The sequence below is a fragment of the Myotis davidii genome, unplaced genomic scaffold, assembly GCF_000327345.1.
Source record: "Myotis davidii unplaced genomic scaffold, ASM32734v1 scaffold471, whole genome shotgun sequence".
Classification (NCBI taxonomy): Eukaryota; Metazoa; Chordata; class Mammalia; order Chiroptera; family Vespertilionidae; genus Myotis; species Myotis davidii.
Window position 1 is genome coordinate 1,322,223 of NW_006283354.1, and position 7,782 is coordinate 1,330,004.

The 7,782-nt window shown below is 51.0% G+C and overlaps 1 pseudogene; it reads left to right on the forward strand.

The window, feature by feature from the left end:
* Positions 1 to 3,786: 3,786 nt before the first annotated feature.
* Positions 3,787 to 4,207, forward strand: LOC102761530 (annotated as a pseudogene).
* Positions 4,208 to 7,782: the final 3,575 nt, after the last annotated feature.

Below are 7,782 nucleotides of genomic sequence, written 5' to 3' on the forward strand. Positions count from 1 at the left end.
GAAGAGCGGAGCCGAGCCGGGGAGCTCCGGGCATGGCCACGGCCTCTCTCGCCGCGCCCACTTTGCACACCCGCTCTCCGGCCCGCGCCCCTGTTTACAGCGTCCCTGTGTATGTCGGACTGACTGTATAGAATTATAAATCTGTCTATATCGACTTGTCCATGTACGTCTATTAAAACCATAGTACGAGCGTGCTAACCACTGCGGAGCCCCGACTGCTTCATTCGGCTGAGGAGGGAGGTGGGTAGAAAGGGAACTTCGCCACCAAGGGCCCTGAGGGTAGGAGGGAAGAGCAGAGGCAGACCCCGCCAGGGCCCATTCCCCCACTTCCCCTCCACCATTCCCGAGCTTTCTCCGGCTCCCGTGAGGGCGCTGCCGGGCATTCTCGGCTCCCAATCTCTGCTTCGGGCGCTCACCGTCTGGGCTGCTCAGCCTAGACGTTGCATGCGTGGGCCGCCCTAACCGGGGCCTCCTCCCAGCCCCCCTCAACACCCCGGCGCCAGACTCTGCAGGCTCTCAGGGTTTGCGCGATCCTGGTCTGCCCAGGGCGTTGGGATGGGACCGCTGAGAGCCTCTTTCGGTCTAGGGCTGCCTTTTCTCCTGTGGGCCCGGTATCCCCACCTCGGAGCCCTGCCCTAGCCATTCCAGGAGGGTGCTGGATCTTCCAGGGTCTAGCCAGGGCTCCCCCCTCTTTTCTCCCCGCCCCCCAATCCCCCCCAGGCGCATGTGGCTTGCCGGGGAAAGCGTCCATCACACAGAACTCACTTCTCACTTCGCTTCCATCCCAACTTGTTGGAGGCTCCCGGCTGCCTCCACCTTTCCCCACTTTTGGAAACTGCTGAACAAGACCAGCCTGTAAACTGCCTGTGAAGTTCTGCTTTCCTTAAGTAAGTCGCTTCTAATGGCGATACAAAATGTCTGTAGCTGCAGCCGGGAGGAAGGAAGGGCTGGTAATTCTGCTTTAGAATCACCTTGAGACAGGGATTGTCACTGCCCTGGAGCTGGACCCAGGCAAGCCCTAGCTGGGAATGGGGCACATCCATGGGCCTAGGCATGAGCTAATAGCTGGAGAGCCCTGTGCACACATTCTCAAACCAGGTCAACACTGTGTTGTCCCTATTATACAGATGATGGAATGGAGGCTCCACCACATGATGTAATTGGGCCAAGGTCACACAGAGACAACAGTCCTTAGATTCCAAAGCCAGGAATCTTTGCACTGGTCTTCTCACCTTCAGATGAGGTGTGAGGAAGGGTCCTTCCTAGATGATGGCCCAGCCTGATGCTGTAGGATTTGGAGTGTGGGGTTCTAAAAGGGACAGGGCCAGATACACAGACTGAAGGAGGGAGGTGGGGGAAGGGAAGGCTGGGGCAGGGGGTGGAGCCAGACCACCCCTCCCCCAACGGCTCCAGTCCAGAACTCTGACCCCTTACTGGCTGGAAACATAAACACAATCACATCTGGACTCAGAGTGCCTTCCCCAGCCTCACACATCTGCCAAGGCCAAGGGACCCTGGTTACAGTTGAAGGCAGAAGGCAAAGGAGACCTAGAAGGAGGTGTGACTGGAGGGAAGTGGGAAGCAGGAAACCTTCTTCTGGAGTCAGGCCCAGCTCCAGGTGAGAGAGGGGCCAAAGAGGGGCTCTGGTGGAAACTCAGAGTGTCTGTGGGGCCACAAGCCAGACAGCTGCAGATGGCTGGAAGGGTAGAAGCAGCCACAATAACCCCACCATTCGTCAAGGACCACGGCCAACATGGTGAGTATAAGACCCAGCCTTAGGCTCCACCAGCTATCCTGACCTAGCTGTTATGTGGCTGGTACAGCAGATAGTATCCAGCCCTTTCCAGCTGCACCAGCTGCAAGATCATCTCTGGAGGAGGGGTTGAGGAATATATAGCGCTCTGAAAACCAGATCCTCTGAGAAAAGGCGGCAAGTCCTGCTCCTGCTCTGGCTGAAGAAGACCAGGGAGGGGGTGTCATTCATTCAGCCAACATTTACTATGTTTCTGCCCTTGGTGCTAAGGTTGAGCAGTGGAAAACAGACACAGTCCCTGCTCTCAGGGACAAGTAAACAAACGTGTATAATTACAAACTGGGCTGAGTGCTTTTGAAGAAGAAATGCTGTAAGAAAAAATGAGTCCTGCTTTAAACGGGGCGATTATGGACGGCTGTTCTAGGGAGGAGGTTCTGTCTTCAGTAGCAAATGCTATCATTCATTGAGCCCATTTGGGGCCCAGGGTCCTGTGCTAAGTGTACACTCCTCATCGATGAGCCCCTGTACCTGCACAACATCCCTATAAAGACGGGTTTTCATTATCCCCTTTCCCTAATGAGGCCCCAAGGCTTAAACAAGTCAGGTCACTGGCCCAAGTTAACACAGCCGGAAGTAATGAGGTGGATTCATACCTGGGTACTGCCCATTCTCTGCACTGGGCTGCCCCATGCCAAGCACATGGGCAAGCTGGGCTGGGGCGGGGGTTGGGGGGGTGGTGGTTATGACCTTGAAGAGATCACAATTTCAGCTGGCAACACGAGACTAGCTCCTGGAAATAGAAGAGCAGATTTGTTTTTACCTGTTCCTGACAAAGTGACCCCCAAAGGGCTGCTGCAGATTTAGGGGGGACAGGAATTAGGGGCAGAAGGGCAAGAGGCTGGTACCCAGCACTATCTGCAGGCACTGTGGGACACCAGAGGAAACTGGGATTAGCCACTGTGTGCAACCCCAAGAGCCTGGCCATTGAAGGAGAGGTACTGAGTTACCTCCCCTAAATTTAGGGCCCCCGCATCCAAGTGGAAGTCACCGCTAGAAGATCTGCTGTGGAGGGGGCATTGCCCAGGGAGTCCAGGCCCTGGAGGGGGCTCTATGATGCCCTTCAGCTCCCCCTGAGATAGGCAGCAGGGACTCAGTCACCTAAAGGGCCAGTCTGGGAAATGAGAATCAGGGTGATTTCATGGCCCTTGACCTCCCCATTTCCTGGGCCAGTCATTTGGCTCTGCTATCCCCAGGAACCTCTTAAGAGCAAGGGTTTGAGTTCTGGATCCACCTCTGAGTTGCCTTGGGCAAGAGACTTAATTAAGGTCTCTGAGCCTCTGTTTCCTCTTCCATAAAAGGGAATAACAACAGTCACTTCACACAGTTGTTTAAAGGATTAAAGAGATAATGCACATAGTGTTAATTGGGGTGCTGGTATTGTAAGTGCTCAATAAGTGGTTATTATTGATGGCGGTATTGTTGTTATTAAATATTATTTGGGGTCCAACTTTTCTGGGAGTCATGAATGTGAGTCATAATTGACAGTCCTGCTGACTTCCCCACCCCACCTTCCTTCCATCCCACTCCTGGAACCATCCTAGACTTGGACTCAGTAACCCAGCCTGGGAGACCCAGAGGAACGGGGCCCAGTCCCTGCTGTGCGCTGGGTCTGGGGACAGGCAGGCCAGCAGTCAGTACTCTGTAAGGGCTCCCTGCAACGCGGGAGGAAGATGCTTGAACGCTTCTTTTTGTGTTAATCATTTCATCAATAGCTAACATCAGGCCTTTACCAAGCGAGCCCCAAGCCTCATACAAGCACTTTAGAAGAATTACAGCCTTTCCTCCTCACAGGAGGGAGGGGATTATTCCTCTTACACTGGGAAAAAGAGAAGCCCAGAGAGCACAGCTAATTTGGAGAGTCTCTCTTCCTCCGTGCTGCCTAGGCGGTGGCAGCCATCTCTTACTTGGCGCCCTTGTGAAACCCAAGATCATCAAAGCAAAACCACGGTGAGACACACTGAACAGCCATTAGGATGGCTGCCCTCAGGCCCTTGTGAAGCCCAAGGTCACCAAAAAGAGGACCAAGAAGTTCATCCGGCACCAGTCACACCGACATGTCAATTAACCCTAGCTGGTGGAAGCCCAGAGGCATGGGCCACAGTGCACAGAAGATTCAAGGACCAGATCTTGATGCCCAGCGTTGGTTATGGGAGCAACGAGAACACAAAGCACGGAAGTTCCTGCTCCACAGCATCAAGGAGCTTGAAGTGCTGCTGATATGGAACGAATCTCACTGTGCTGAGACTGCTCACAGCATCTCCTCAAAGAACCGCAAAGCCACTGTGAGAGCAGCCCAGCTGGCCGTCAGTCACCAGCCCCAATGCCAGGCTGCACAGTGAAGAAAATGAGTACACGGATTGTGTGCACGTTGTGTTCGTGTTAATAAAGCCATAAAATCCTGCCACCTGGAAAAATAAAATAAATAAAATAAAAAATGTGGGAGTCAGGACCTGACCATGCTCCCATCCACTGTACTACCCACCCTCCTGAGGAGAATCACATTAGTACTGGGTAGTGGGACCGGGGGAGGGGGGATGAACAATTATAATTCATGTCAAGAGCCTGGGCACAGCTGGGCTCTGGGAGAGAGAACAAAAAGGCACCAGGCCTTGGGGCTTACCTTCACGGAGCTCACTCCACTGGCTGTGAGAGCAGCAGGGGGCATGGGTGGCAACAGGGACTGAGGAAGTCCTGAGGGGCGGGGGGAGCAGAATGGGAGGGGAGCATGAAGGGCCCCCATCTCATTCGCTGTGACAAGCTTCTCATTTCCTAGATGGGTGTTTCCCGTCTGCCTCCCTTTGGTAGCCCCCCCAGGCTTCCTCCCGCCCTTGCCAGCCTGCCTCTTGCCCCTCTCACCAGGGGAACCCCATATTTCACAAACCTGTGTTGACTTTGCAGGGCCCTGGACCGGTCTCCCAGTTGGCTGGTGTTGTTCAGAGCAGCTGTTGCCCACTATCAAGTGGCTGCAGGACACCCAGCACAGTCGCCACAGCCCAGCCCAGTTGGAGGGGCTGCGATCCTGTGAATGAGGACGCTGCAGAGCAGCAGGTCAGGGCGCAGGAAGCTGCACTTGGAGTGGGGTGGGCCCAGGGCAGATGGCCGCAGGGAGGAGGAAGCTGCTCGGGCTGTCCCAGTCAAGTGGTCGCACGTCTCACTCTGCACCATCCCCTGTTTGCACTGTACCTGTTTAATTTCTCTTATGAGCCTCATTTTATAGATGAGGAAGCTAAGGCTCAGGAACGTCAAGCAACCTGTCCAAAGGCAGCTTTAGGGACTCGGATCAAGCCCATTTGCCCGCAGAGCCTACGGCAGGGCACTGGCAGTGGGGCAGGGTTGCGGTAGTCACAAAGAGCCAGGATGTAGAGTCAGATGCAGACAGCAACACTTGGAGAAGTGTCTGCACACAGTTGGTGCTCAATAAGTATTTGCTGGCCCAGTTGGTTGAGTATCAACCTATAACCCAGGAGCTCATGGTTCGATTCCTGGCCAGGGCACGTGCCCGGGTTGCAGGCTTGATCCCCCAGTGTGGGGTGTGCAGGAGGTAGCGGATCACTGATTCTTTCTCATCATTGATGTTTGTCTCTCTCTCTCCCTCTCCCTTCCTCTCTGAAATCAATAAAAATATATTTAATACATAAATATTTGCTGAATAAAGTATTAAGGGGCTGTCTCTCTTTACCCCTCACTCCACAAAATGTATCTTGGCTCTCTCTTTCCATTCCTTTCTCTCCTCTCACTTGCTTATTTCCTTCCTCCACTCACTCACTCCTCCCTCTCAGCACAGCCAGCTCTTGTATCTGGCCCTGGCCTGGTGGCTCAGTTGCTTGGAGCATACTCTGTGCACCCAAAGGGTTTGGGGTTTGATTCCCAGTCAAGGCACATACCTAGATTGCAGCGATTTCCCTCTCCCTCTCTCTCTCTCTCTCTCTCTCTCTCCCCCCTTCCTCTCTATAAAATCAATAAAAACATATCCTTAGGTAGGGATTTTTTTTTAAAGTTCACTAGTATCTGAACAAGAAAAAAACAAATAACCCAATTCAAAAATGGGCAAATGACTTGAATACACACTTCTCCAAAGAAGATACACAAATAGCCAATAAAAACATGAAAAGATGTTCAACATCACTAATCATTAGGAAAATGCAAAGCAAAACCACAGTGAGATACATTACATATCCATTAGGATGACTGTTACCAAAACAAACAAACAAAACACAACACAAAGAAGCCCCAGAAAATAACTAGTGTTGGCAAGGACGTGGAAAAACTGGGACCTTTGTGCATTGCTGGTAGGAAAGTAAAATGGTGCAGCTGCTGTGGGAAACAGTATGGCAATTCCTACAAAATTAAACAGAATTACTACGTGACCCAGAAATCCACTTCTGGATATAGACCTAAAGGAAACAAAAGCAGGGGCTCAAACAGATACTTGTGCACCCAACGTTCATAGCAGCAGGATTCATAGTAGCCAAAAGGTAGGAGCAACCCAAGTGTCCAACAGATGAATAAACAAAATGTGTAGATACAACGGAATACTATTTAGCCTGAAAATGGGAGGAAATTCTAGTACATGCTACAGCATGGATGAGCCTTGAAAACACCATAATAAGTGAAATAAGCCTGTCACAAAAGGCCGACTATTGCGATTCACTTATATAAGGGACCTAGAGTAGGAAAATTCAGACAGACAGACACAGGACTGCGGGAGTCGGGGGAGTGGGGCTGTTGTTTAATGTGTCTAGACTTCTCAACCTTCCTAATGCCGCGACCCTTTAATACAGTTCCTCCTGTTGTGGTGACCCCAACCATAAAATTATTTTCGTTGCTACTTCATAGCTGTAATTTTGCTACTGTTATGAATCGTAATGTAAATGTCTGATATGCAGGATGTATTTTCAGGGATCGCGACCCGCAGGTTGAGAACCGCTGGTCTAGAGCTTCGTTTGGAGGTGAAACGAAGTTCTGGAGCTGGATGGTGGTGATGGTTGCACAACAATCTACTTAATGTCGCTGAATTGTACACTTTCCAGGGCACTTTAAAAAGGTTAAAATGGCAAACTTCACCTCGCGTGTATTTTTCCTTTTTTAAAGTCTGTGTGTTTATGCCCTTACCTTATGCAGAGAGGCACTCAGAGGCTGGTGCCAGAATGCCCAAGGCTGCGTCCGTCAGAGCTGGTCTGTGCTGTGGGGAAACCTTTCCTTGAAGGCCTCACTGGCAGCCTTGGGAGGACCGGTGACCGCTGACCTGCACGTGGCCCTCACCTCATTCCCCACCCCTCTGTTCAGTGTGCAGCGGGATCTCATCAAGGACACTTGCTCTGCTGAGCACAGTGTGGGCAAGAGTGCAACTGGGTGGATGTCTTTTCTCTAAGTTTAGCATAAAATTAAATAATAGGTTTGCCAATGCCTCTCCCCTTCCTGCCCACCCCCCCTCTGCCCCCCACCATCTCTGCCTAAAAACCAAACAAGGCAGGCTGCAAAACAGTATGCAAGCGCAGTAACAGTTTTGTTCTTATCTATGCACAGAGAAATTTCTGGATGTGCACTAAGTGTTAACACCAGCTATCTTTGTGGTGGGAAATCGGTTTTATTTCATATTTCTTTTCCAAGTTTTTTTTGCACTGAGCACTTTTACTTTTATAATGATGAAATGAAACAATATTATTTAAAAAAATACGAAGACCTGTGATCTTAGGACAGGCAGGGGGCTGCTGCCCAAAGTCCCTTCCTCACCCCAGAGGTGCCGGTCATGAATCATCACGTTCCTGGAATGATATATCAGCTCTCGGGATTCAGCCTCGTTTGGGGAGAGGGGAGTGTGACAGGTGTAAAGTAAATGCTTACAGATTTGTACAGAGATGAAATTTCTGTTTTCAAATACATTCTCCTTTAAACAGATGTCAAATTAATGGATGCCAAGAGGAATATTCAAAGAGTAATTTGTAATGACCTTTTATTGCTAAGCAAAG